At 42.8% G+C, this 11,818-nt stretch overlaps 1 long non-coding RNA gene across 1 annotated transcript; it reads left to right on the plus strand.

The window, feature by feature from the left end:
• The first annotated feature begins 254 nt into the window (after window positions 1-254).
• Window positions 255-11,571, plus strand: LOC119625302 (uncharacterized). The gene is made up of 3 exons (XR_005241458.2): window positions 255-1,023; window positions 6,176-6,554; window positions 7,750-11,571. It is a non-coding gene; the product is annotated as an uncharacterized lncRNA (long non-coding RNA).
• Window positions 11,572-11,818: the final 247 nt, after the last annotated feature.

The following is an 11,818-nucleotide window of genomic DNA, read 5'->3' on the forward strand; positions in this document are numbered from 1 at the left end:
AACCTGAGCCTTGTCATCTGACGTACTCACACGGGGTCTTATTGTACTCTATGCACCCCCAGTTCGATAGGATGACAAGCAAACCTTACTGTAAATATCTTTTCATGTGTCTAATCCTCCCACACATGCCTCCGGTTTCCTCCCTGGCCCTCCAAGCTTACAGGCTGTTTCCTTCTGTGGTGAAGTTGGGCAAGTTCCGATGCTTGGGGTGGAGAGCCATGAATCATGAGTGAGAGGCTCTGAGAACACCAAGCCCATACTACTCTACTTACAAGTCCTAAACTGCCTAGCGGGATCCAACGCTGACCCCAGTGGAGTTCTTTACCCATGACTGGTGTCCTCAGGAACGTGTCTGTGGGAAGAAAAGTCTCAAGTGCTGGGGAATGGAGCCATCGATGATTTTGTTCTTATGTCGGAGTGCAAGAGAGCCCCAAAGGCTAGAGCACTCCCCAAGTAAGCAGGCAGAGACAGAGACCCGAGTCCTACTGCTGAGTCATTTAAATCTGCTTTAGATCCGGTTTTCTCAGGGCATGGAAAGGACAGGACTCCCAGTGGAGGTATCATGTAGCTAGGGCCTAGAAGTATTTTTTCAGTACATGAAATTTAGAAAGAATTTGAATATTTTATGCTGGGGAGGTAGGTTGTGGAGCGAAATGGTTGGGGAAAGGAAACATTGAGTTCAAGTGATTCTAAAGGACACTTAACTGATCTAAATATTTGTCAGGCTGAATTGCTACATCCACTCTCACCTGCCTGAAATCAATATGCTCAAGTTGAATGCATTTGCCTGCATCTGAGTGTGGAGAATGAATGAACTTCTTAAAGCTGAATTGGCAGCTGGAAGGGAAGAGAGAAGAGCTGGACAGCAAGCCAGGACATCCAGAGTTCTTTTCCACTGTGGTGGGACCTGGAAGAAGCTGTTGAATCTCCAGAGGGTTAGCTTTTAAATGCTGTGAGTCTTTGGAAAGCTGTGCAAATAACTGTTAAACACTCAGGACAGCTTACGCATTTTTTTTGAAAAAGGTAAGTACTTATCTGTTGGAACAAAAGCTCCTCTTTTTGTTTTAGCCTTGAATTCTCAGGCAGTGAATGTACTACCGTGCACAGAAGGCAAGGACATGGCTGAGCATGTTGTTTTCTTCACTTTATAAGGAGTTTCCTTAACAGGTCTGTGCCAAGGTCTTTTCATTCTGAGTCACTTGAGTTCTACTCAAAGATGAGACAGATAAAAAATTAACTGGGTGTAGTGGTGCACACCTGTAGTCCCAGCTACTCGGGAGGCTGAGGTGGAAGGATCATTTGAGCCTAGGGGAGATTGAGGTTGCACTGAGCTGTGATAGTGCCACTGCACTCCAGCCTGGGCAATAGAGTGAGACCCCTATTCTAAGAACGAGAGACAGAGAGGTTGGCAGGAGGGAGACAGGAAGGGAGAGAACTTTGGAACTTTGATTTATCCTTGTTTTCTACCAGATACTTGCAAAATGGGAGCCATCTGGTGCTAAAAGAAGGCCTGGTGTTTGCTTCCTTCTCTGGGGGGGTGTTCAACAGGGCCATTAGCACCTGTGTTAGGCCCCACCCTGCACACACACATACGTATGTTCAGTTATGTGCTGGCTCCTTGTGAGTGGGTGGGTATGAGGAAGGACGGGATTCTGTGGCTCTCATTGGCCACAGATGAGTCCACACAGTTCTCCAGCAGTGGTGCATGCAGGGACCAGGTCCCCCGATTCCCCAGTCATCACAGCTGTGCAACCAAGAACACACTGTATCTTGTGGCCAGCCCTTTTCCTGTGGAGGAAAAGGTACTTCTGAGCCTGTACATGCCCTTTATGCCTTGGTCTGGGAAGGAGAATGTGGCAATGAAAAGTTACCACTTTTATTGCCATCCTTAATATGGCTGATTAATTGCAAAAATACCCTCAGCCCTTTACCCCCTCCTGAGGCCACACCTTTGCAATGTGACTTTGCATTTGCACCTATCAATAAGTGGAGTTTATTTCCCCATCCCTTACATCTAAGCCTGACTTGGAACTCACTTTGACCAACAGAATACAGCATAAGCGATGATGTGCCAGTTCTGAGCCTCAGCCTCAACAGGTTTTGGGCACTTCTGCCCTCTCTCTCTCAGACCCCATGATTACCCTGCAAACAAGCTCACACTACTGGATGACAGAGACATATGGCCCAGTCATCCTGTCACCATCACTATTTGTCAAACAGCTGCCTGACCTATGAGTTAAGTCTTCCTAGACCAAGCAGCCCTCAGCCATCCTGCCTGCTGACCACAGATGCAGGAACAAGCCAAGCCAAAACCAGCCAAACCTGGCCCAAGTCAGTAGAACTGACCAATAGGCTGGTGAGCAATAATAAATGCCTATTGTTTTCAGTTACTGAGTTTTGGAGTGACTTGCTACACAGCAATACCTGACTGATACACTTACTCATGACAGGTTGGTGTAATACTAGCCTTTGGGCATTCAGATACTTTATTTCACAGATTGACTGGAATCCTGCCATCTATATAACCAGGATTGTTCCAGGCTCTGTGAATACAATATCTCTGCTCTCCTAGAGTTTACATTCTAAAGGATGAAGACAAACCACAAATAAATAAGTACGTAAATAATAATAATATCAACATTAGTAAGCAACATACAGACCATTTAAAAGATTATATGATAAGGAATAACCGTGCATTACTGGTCTGGTGGCCAGGGAAGCCACACTGAAGGAACATTTAGACAGATCTGAATGTCAGTGTAGAGTGGGCCATGTAAAAATTGGAGAAGAGCACTCCAAGCAGAGGGAACTGCAAATGCCAAGGCCTCAAGGTTGGACTATGGTATCTGAAAAAACAGAAAGAAGACTGTGCCTAAAGCACAGTGAGAAAGGGGATGCGGGGAGGGAATGGAGAGAACAGGTAGGGTGTTTAAGCCAACATAAAGAATTTGGACTTTATGCTAAATGCACTGAGAAGGCTATTATCACTTTTACAATAGGAGAGTAACATATCTGATTAATGTTTAAATGGATCCCTCTGGCTGATGGGCAGAGAGTGGTTATTAAGGGGAAGATGGGGAAGAGTTGAATCAGTTAGGAAGCTCCTATGATAATGCAGGCTGAGCCAGGTTTATAGCAATGGAGATTAAGAGGTCAAATAAGTTTTGGAGGAAGAAGTGACAGGACTTAGGATGAATTGGATGTGGGAGTCAAAGGAGAGAGAGGAATCAGGATAACCCCTAGATCTTGGTCCAGTAACTGAATGAACTGAAATACAAGAAACTCAGAGAGGAGCAGGTTTGGGGGCTGGACATTCAAGTCTGTGGTGCCTGTTAAGTAAGGGGGAAGGCCTGGTGTTTTGGGAAGGGGTCAGCACTGGAGGAACAGGTTGGATGTCACTGGCATAAACCTTAGACTGGATGAGGCCACTGGAGGACAGCAATTAGGAGTGACAAGAGCCCAGGACAAAGACCTGGACATTCCAACATTTATGGGTTGGGCAGTTGAGAAGGAGCCAACAAAGGAGATGAAGAAGAAACTGCCAGTAAAGTGAGAGACAGATGTGGAGGTGTCTCCAAGATCAAGAGAGAAGGATGGGCAGGAAGGAGGCCATGGTCCATTGTGCTAAATGCTCCTGGCAGATATGGGGGACAAGGACTTTCCTGTAATCATTGAATCTGGCAAACATTCAAACGCATTTTGCCTTCCTTAGGGCGATACTGAATCACAGAACCTAAAATGGATTGTAAAGTTATTTTCTGGACTCTGTCCTACAGGCCTCTACTCTAGATAGCTGGGATTAGTTAATACCAACCCCTGCCCCTACTTAATCCTTGTTCCCATTGGTTCAGTTATTCCCCAAACTCCACGACTCTCTCTGCAGACCCAGAAATATAATGACCCATCAGGTTCATCAATATCTAAATTCTCTGGAAACTGTAAGCTCCCTGAGGGCAAAGATGGTGTCTGTCTTGTTTGTGCTGTATCCCATCACCTAGGATATTACCTAGCCACAAATACATTCTTAACAAACATTGGGTACATGGAGCAATGTTGAATTCCATTTGCCTCCCTACCATCAGTGCTGCCCACCGTCTCCAGGCTGCCACTGCCTTATTCCCTGTGGATAGATGTGAGGCATTTTTTTTCAACATTCCCCAAACTCCAGTTGCTCTGGGTTGGGGTGCTATCTTGTTCTTCAGGGTCTTTATAGGGCAGTATGCTATGGCTAGGGCCAGGTCCCTGGACTGTAGCTGACTTTTTAGATGTAGATATCTCACCTGTGGGCTGGCGAGCTGCTCCTTGGTACCTGTGCCATCCCTACAGTTGGGACAAGCTTACCCTTCACTACACCCAATGGTCTCATCTCCCTCGATCTCACCTTTAAGATTTTTGTAAGTGTTTATTGTTGTGGAATCTTCTAGCTGCTTTGTATTCAATTCACACATCTGCAGGGTCTGTATAACTGGGTGATAGGAGGGGTTTGTGTCAACTTGACCTGAAATATCGTCTCTGTAAAAGTCAAGTTATAATACCTGCAGTGGCATCAGGGAAGGTGCATGTGACTTTTTGACCCCTAAAAAGGCATTTCAGTTAGTCTGCAATGCTCACCAGGATGTTTGTGTGTGACTCAGTATCAAAAGTTTCACTTTCAGGATTTCATTTGAACCCTCTCTCAAAAGAGGGCATCTGGTAACCATTCCACAGGAATCTAAAACTACTCACTTGCTCATCTGAGTACAATTTTGTTTTCTGGGACATGGTCAGGTGTTACAAGGCAGAGCTCAGAAAATTGAACCTCATTTAACCTGAGCAAATATCATCCTTTAATCATAAGAATTTTTTTGTTTTTGTTTTTGTTTTTTTTTTCAATTAAAGGCTTTGGTAATTATACTGAGCTTAACTTGGTAACAATTCTGCTACCACCTTCTACTGTAAGGATCTCATATTTGCTTGGCCTGTGAAAGAAAATTATCACAGAAGCAAAATCAGATTTTGGTTGAAGACACATTAAATCTGATGCTTCACAGCTCTGAACACAAGCCCCTCCACCTCCAATGGTCTCCTCCTGACTGTGTGCGGACAGACACTTAATAAACGCTTTTGATGAGGGTCTCTCTGTCTTAAAAGGAAATTAGATTGTTCTGACAACATATCCTCATCACTAAACCGCTGGTTGTTATCCAGCAGCCTGTGATCCTCTAGGTGTTTGCAAATTGACTGCTTAATGTTTTGCATTTCTCTGTGTCCACCTTTTTGAGGGTGAGCAGCCACCTGTATAATTTCTGATGTATGTGATGTGTTTGTCTTTTGATGGTGGTCTTGGGCATTTCATTGACACACACACACACACATTTTTGTTTCAGAATAGTTTCCCAAGCTCCTCATTCATTCGCTTTGTACGTATGGATGCCAAACCTATGGAAGCACATTAGGCTAATCCCTGGGGACACACTGATTAGACAGCAGATTCTTGTTCTTTTGGGGCTTAAAATCTAGTGATTGTAATTTCAGATAGTAGTTAGGACTATGGATAGAATAAATCGGCACTACAATGGAGACTAGATGGGGAGACCTCTGCGAATAGAAACATTTTAAGCTGTGACCTGAAGAATAAAAGAGGGAGAAGTAGAGGTGGAAGGAAGTGACAAAAACAAAGGCCCTGGGGTGAGAAAGAGCTTAATTTGTTCCAGAATCTAATGGAAGGCAAAGAGGAGTGGACATTGGGAAGAGGCTGAAACATGGGTGAAAGGCGGCCATATTATCAGATGCCTTGTAGGTAGGGTGAACATACATCCCAATTTGCCAAGAATAGTTCTGGTTTAGACCTCTGTCCTTGTACAACTAGGGATAGGGCCTCCTTTCACTCTCAAAAGTGTCCTGGTTTGCACGATAAGTTATCTGGTCACCTTGCTTTACAAGCATGTCAAAGAGCTGGGTTTTTAATCCCATGGGAGATGGGAAATCATTGAAGGGTATGAGGCAGGGGTATCGCAGGACTAGATTTATGTTTTCAGATTGTTTTACCGTCACTCTGAAGGGAGCCAGGTGTGGAAGTGGAAAGAGCTATAGGAAGGCTATTGTAGTGGCTAAGGGAAGAGCTGAAGGTCAACTCAGCATCACATTTAAAAATAGATTACGCTAAGCAACATTCTACCATCTTCTTTCCTTTCAGCCTCCTGGTACTGGTTCCAGCAGAATAGACAGAGATGCATGGCCTAACTCCCACCCCATCTTCAGGACTGAGCCACGCAGCCCCCACATCTGCCAGAAGTGTTAGCTGTTGATGGCTGACAGCTGAGTCCCTCCCCAGGCATTGCTGAAAAGAACCGCCTTGCTCTAGGATGTGCCCCCACCCTGGGGGCAACACACATTCCAAGTGGCTAGTCCATAGCATGATACAAAGGTTGGACCCATCTTGCCTGAATTCAGGATCTCTTGGAAAAGCCACCCCCAGCTCTGCAGCTCCTGGTGGGGTGCTGAGGCCTCTACTGCAGCTGCATCACAGTTTAATTTCCCCTTTGCCTAGTCCTGCTGCCTTCACTCCCCAACAGGTATTGTTCCCCAGAGAACTCCCTGCCCCCAGTCATCTGTAACCTAATCTCCACTGCAGTCGGTGGCCTGGGGAACCTGCTCTACAATCCCAAAGTGAACACAGCTTCCCATTGAAATGTGTCTTTGGGTGTTAATCTGTCCTGCCATCTTTACATCTAATCAAGAGGTAGAGCTTCCCCTGGTGTTTCTGCCGGGTACATAAAGGATCTTTTCCATTGTCTTTTATGTCCTTTGTAAATTGAATCACCTTGTTTTTTTTTACCTAGATAATTTTCTCCGTAAATGCTTGCGTTGGTTCATGACACTGGTTGTCGGTAATCAGGCACCCTTACCACTTTTTATTGCATCCCAAGTAGTGATTTCAGACCTTGTAAAACAACAGCTCTCCTTTAAACACCTTGATTTCCTATTACCTAAATTTAGTTGCTTCTTTTGGTACTTGAATTATTTCCTTAGGGAATGTAAAGATCTCATAAATTCCTTTTTTATTTCTTTTATTCATGAGATTATTCCTAGTACTTCTAGATAGTAATCTGAAATTTATTGAAATAAATTACAACAGGACCCCATTCTTTATAGTTCATTATCACCAAGAATGCAATATATCATGGATTAAATCATGCTGTCCCCAAATGTAACTACAACCAACAAAAGACTGATGCAGGGCCATTAGAGGATAATAGGAAAGAGGGCAATTTTTTTCAAAGTAACGTGTTGAGTCTTCGCTCCTTCACAGGCATAAGGGGAATGAATGTTCATGTAGTTGAGCGAGTAAGAACTACGAAAGGGGTTGGGGTGTGCGTTTCCACACACTTTAAGCACTGCGACTTGCCCAAGCATCTGGTGGGAAGTCTTTTGTCTGGTTTCCAGCCATCTAGCCACATGAAGTTGCCAGTCCCCACCTCTGCTAATAGTAAAGATGACATGGGAAGAGAGAAGGGGTGTCTACATAGACTTAAGTATAATTCTCTCCATTCACTCATTCAACAAATATTTTTGAGTTCCTCCATAGTGCCGTGCCCAGGTGGCACCGTGAGAGGTACAGAGTATCTCGGAAAATCATTCACACACTCTGACTCCTGACTTGAAATGTGCCTCTTGGTGCTGAATCCCATAACAGTGTAATAAAAATATTCCAATTTTTTTCCTTTTGATAACTTTTTTCATTAAAATTCAAATTTTCTTCTATTTCAGATCACCTGCTCCAAGCATGCCGTCTACTGTGGAAATCTTCAATCTTTAATTAATCTTTCCTGTTATAGGAAGATTAAGTCTAAAAGGGTATCTTCCCTAGTTGATCCAGAACTAAATAACATTGTTCTCAGTACTTCCAGTAACTTGCTTACACTCTTATTTCTAAAGTATTGAATGTATTATCTTATGGGCTTGTCACCCCCAGCTTGTGTCATAGGAGAAAGTATACGGAGATCAGGTACAACTTCAGTTCAACAACTTATGATCTATTGGATCAGTCTCTTTATTAATTTCTCAAAGCCTCAAGTTCCTCGTTTAAAATGGGGATAATACCTACCTTAATTAATTTCTTGAGGATCAAAAGAAACCCTGGTAACAAAGCCTTGAACCATGTCTGACTTATAGTATGCATTCTAACTGCAAGTTCTTTTCATGTTTTGCCCAGGAATTCTTGATTGATTGATTGATTGATTGATTCATTCATTCATTCATCCAATAACCAAGAATTCATTGATGATTCAATTGTGTAAGACACTGTTTTAGGCCTTGAGGATACAAACTGCACAAGCAGGACAATGTACCCAGTGTTATGCAGAGTCTGGTCTAGTGGGAGGAGAAGACAGTGACCGTGGCACGTGATGAGTGACAGAATGAAAAGTAATCAGGAACATATGATAGGAAATATAGGGAGAACAGGAGAGTCTGCTTTATGTTGCACAATCAGAGGGCAGCTCGGGGCAAACGAAATTTGAGCTGAGACCTAAATGACAAGAAGGAGTGAAGCCAATGGAACATCTGAAAAAATAGTTTTCTAGAAAGAGAGCCCAGCTAGTGTGAGCCCTAAAGTAGGTAGAAAATGGGCTTGGAGGTTTTTACATGAGGTGTAGAGGGACGTAGGCAGAGGCCTGGTCACTGCAGGTCATGTTGGCTACAGTAAAGAGCTTTGATTTCCGGGGCAGTGAGGAGCCTTTGGAGAATTTAAAGCAAAGTGGGGAGGAGGAACAAGAGATGATTACATTATTCTGAACAGTACCAGGAGGGATAGTACTGCATAATAAGAGTGGTAAAAGGAGACCATTTAGGAGGTTATAGCAGCTGTCCAAGGTGGCCTGGCCTGCCATGGCAGCCACAGAGACGGTGAGAGGTGAGGAGGTGCCAGGTACAGTCATGGGAGACATAATGCCATTCGATCAATGCTGAATTACATATATTATGGTGGTACCATGAGATTATAATGGAGCTGAAAAATTCCCATCACCTAGTGACCTCATAGCTGCTGGAACATTGCAGGGCAATGCATACACACATGTATGTGGTGATACTGGTGTACACAAATCTACTATGCTGCCAGTCCTATGAAAGTATAGCACATAGGATTATGTACAGTACATAACACTTGATAATGATAACAAACGACTATGTTACTGGTTTATGCATTTACCATACTATACTTTTATCATTATTTTAGAGTACTGCCTCTACTTATTTAATAAATATAGTTAACTGTAACACAGCCTCAGTCAGGCCATTCAGGAGGTATTCTAAAGAAGGCATTGCTATCACAGGAGATGACAACTCCATGCGTGTTATTGCCCCTGAAGACCTTTCAGTGAGATACGGTGTGGAGGTGGAAGACAGTGATACCGATGATCCTGACCCTGTGTAGGCCTATGCTAATGTGTGCTTGTGTCTTAGTTTTTCACAAAAAAAAGTTTAAAAATAAAAATACAAAAGAATATAAAAGGTTATAGAATAAGGATATAAAGAAAGAAAATACTTTTGTACAGCTGTATAAGTGTGTGTGCTTTAAATTAAGTGTTATTACAAAGGAACAATAGAGTTTTTACAGATTAAAAAGTTAATAAATGTTAAAAGTCACTGTAAGCAAGCTAAGGTTAATTTATTTTTGAAGAAAGAAATTTTAAAATAAATTCAGTATAGCCTAAGGGTACAGTATTTCTAAAGTCTACAGTAGCCTACAGTAATATTCTAGGCCCTCACCTTCACTCACCACTCACTGACTCACCCAGAGCAACTTCCAGTCCTGCAAGCTTCATTCATGGTAAGTGTCCTATAAAGGTATACCATTTTTTATCTTTTATACCATATTTTTACTATACCTTTTCTGTGTTTAGATACTCAAATACTTACCATTGTGTTACACTTGCCTACAGCATTCATTCAGTACAGTGACATGCCATGCAGGTTGTAGCCGAGGAGCAATAGGCTGTAAACCGTATAGCCTAGGTGTGTAGTAGGCTGCACCATCTAGGTTTGTGTTAGTACACTCTATGATGTATGCACAACTAAATTGCCTAACAATGTATTTCTCAGAACATGTCTCCAGCATTAAGCAATGCATGACTGTATGTGTGTGTATGTGTATGTGTGTGTGTGTGTGTGTGTGTGTGTGTATATATATATATATATATATATATATATATATATATATCTTAGAGTAAAAGCCAGCAGGATTTAAAGCTGGATTGAACAAAGGAGGGAGCTGAGGAAAGCAAGGGATCAAGAAGGATTTGTAGGATTTGACTTGAGCCATGGAACGATGGAGGTGCCATTATACACTGAGATAGAGAACGTTGGGGAAGACGCACATTAGAGATCTGGCAGAGAATTCTAACAGAGACCAGTACAGAATAGAAACCAAGAAAGTGTGAAAATACAAAAGCCAAGAGAATGGTAAGCAATGAGGGTATGATTCACAATTTTTATAGCCACTGAACTTACTTCACAAATATTCCATTATCAGCAAACAGCTTTAAGCCCCGTCACCAAACTGGCAACCCCAAAAGTCATTTTGGTACTCACTTCTCAAATATGTCAGTGTTATTGGATTAAACTGCATCCTCCTCTCCCCTCAGATAAGATGTGTTAAAGTTCTAACTCCCAATACCTTAGAATGTACCCTTTTTGGAGACAGAGTCATTACAGAGTTGATCAAATGAAGATGAAGCTAGCAGGGTGCGTCCTAATCTCCTATGACCGATGTCCTTAAGGAAAGAGGAAATTTGGACAGAGACACCTACACAGGGAGAACATGGTGTGAAAATGAAGGTAGAGATCAGAGTGATGGAGCAGTAGCCAAGAAAGTCAAAGATTGCCTGCAAACTACTAGAAGCCAGGAGAGAAGCACAGAACTGTCTCATCTTCACAGCCCTCAGAAGGAACCAATCCTGCTGACACCTTGATCTCAAACTTCTAGCCTCCAGAACTGTGAGATGATACATTCCTGTTGTTTCAGCTGCCCAGTCTGTGGAACTTTTGCTAGACAACCCTGGCCAACTCCTACAGTCAGCGTGTCAGGAGGGCACCCACAGGTCTTCCAAAAGACAAAATTGCTTTCTGGGACAATGTTAGCCACTGTGCGCCATCTCCATGGGCTTTGTTCTTGGTAAGTCAACATGGAACTTTGTTGCCAATGCTTGTAAACACGTGCAACAAAACTACACAGGGTGAGTACTGTTGGGGAGTGGTGGATGATGCAGAAATCCCACATTTGCCAAGAAATGGAGAGAAGACCTCAAGCCTCAGGGAATAAATGAAACAGAACACATCTGAGGAAAGCAAAACCTGAGTACACGTGTTCGATACAGAAGCAGTGAGAAGAACCTTCCACAAAGGAAAACATCGCCTCTGCAGCATTCAGTCCCAGGAAGCAGCCGTGGGGAAAGGCAAGGTGAAGCCGCCCCACCCTGTTTGCCCGAATTAGTGATAACTTGTTTTGACAATGTACACACTTGGAATGTCTCTTCTTTTACTCTACTCATTTCTGTTCCCACAAGGCATGCACTTAGTTTCTCTTTTTATCCCAAGTTTATAAAATTCAAAAGAAAGTATGACTTTTTTTTTTTTTTTTTACTTTCAAAAATTTGGGAAGTATTCTTGAAGTATTCTAGTTAAGCTGGTTTTGATCATAAGAAATAGATACCCACAAATGTACTCAGTTTAAACTGGGGTTGGGGGTGGGGGCTACTATCAGGATTTATATGAGGTAGTAACAGAGAGATTCTATTGAAACCAAGAACTTCAGTAGTGAAAATAGACTACGCTTACG

The sequence above is a fragment of the Chlorocebus sabaeus genome, chromosome 10 (assembly GCF_047675955.1).
Source record: "Chlorocebus sabaeus isolate Y175 chromosome 10, mChlSab1.0.hap1, whole genome shotgun sequence".
NCBI classification, from domain to species: domain Eukaryota; kingdom Metazoa; phylum Chordata; class Mammalia; order Primates; family Cercopithecidae; genus Chlorocebus; species Chlorocebus sabaeus.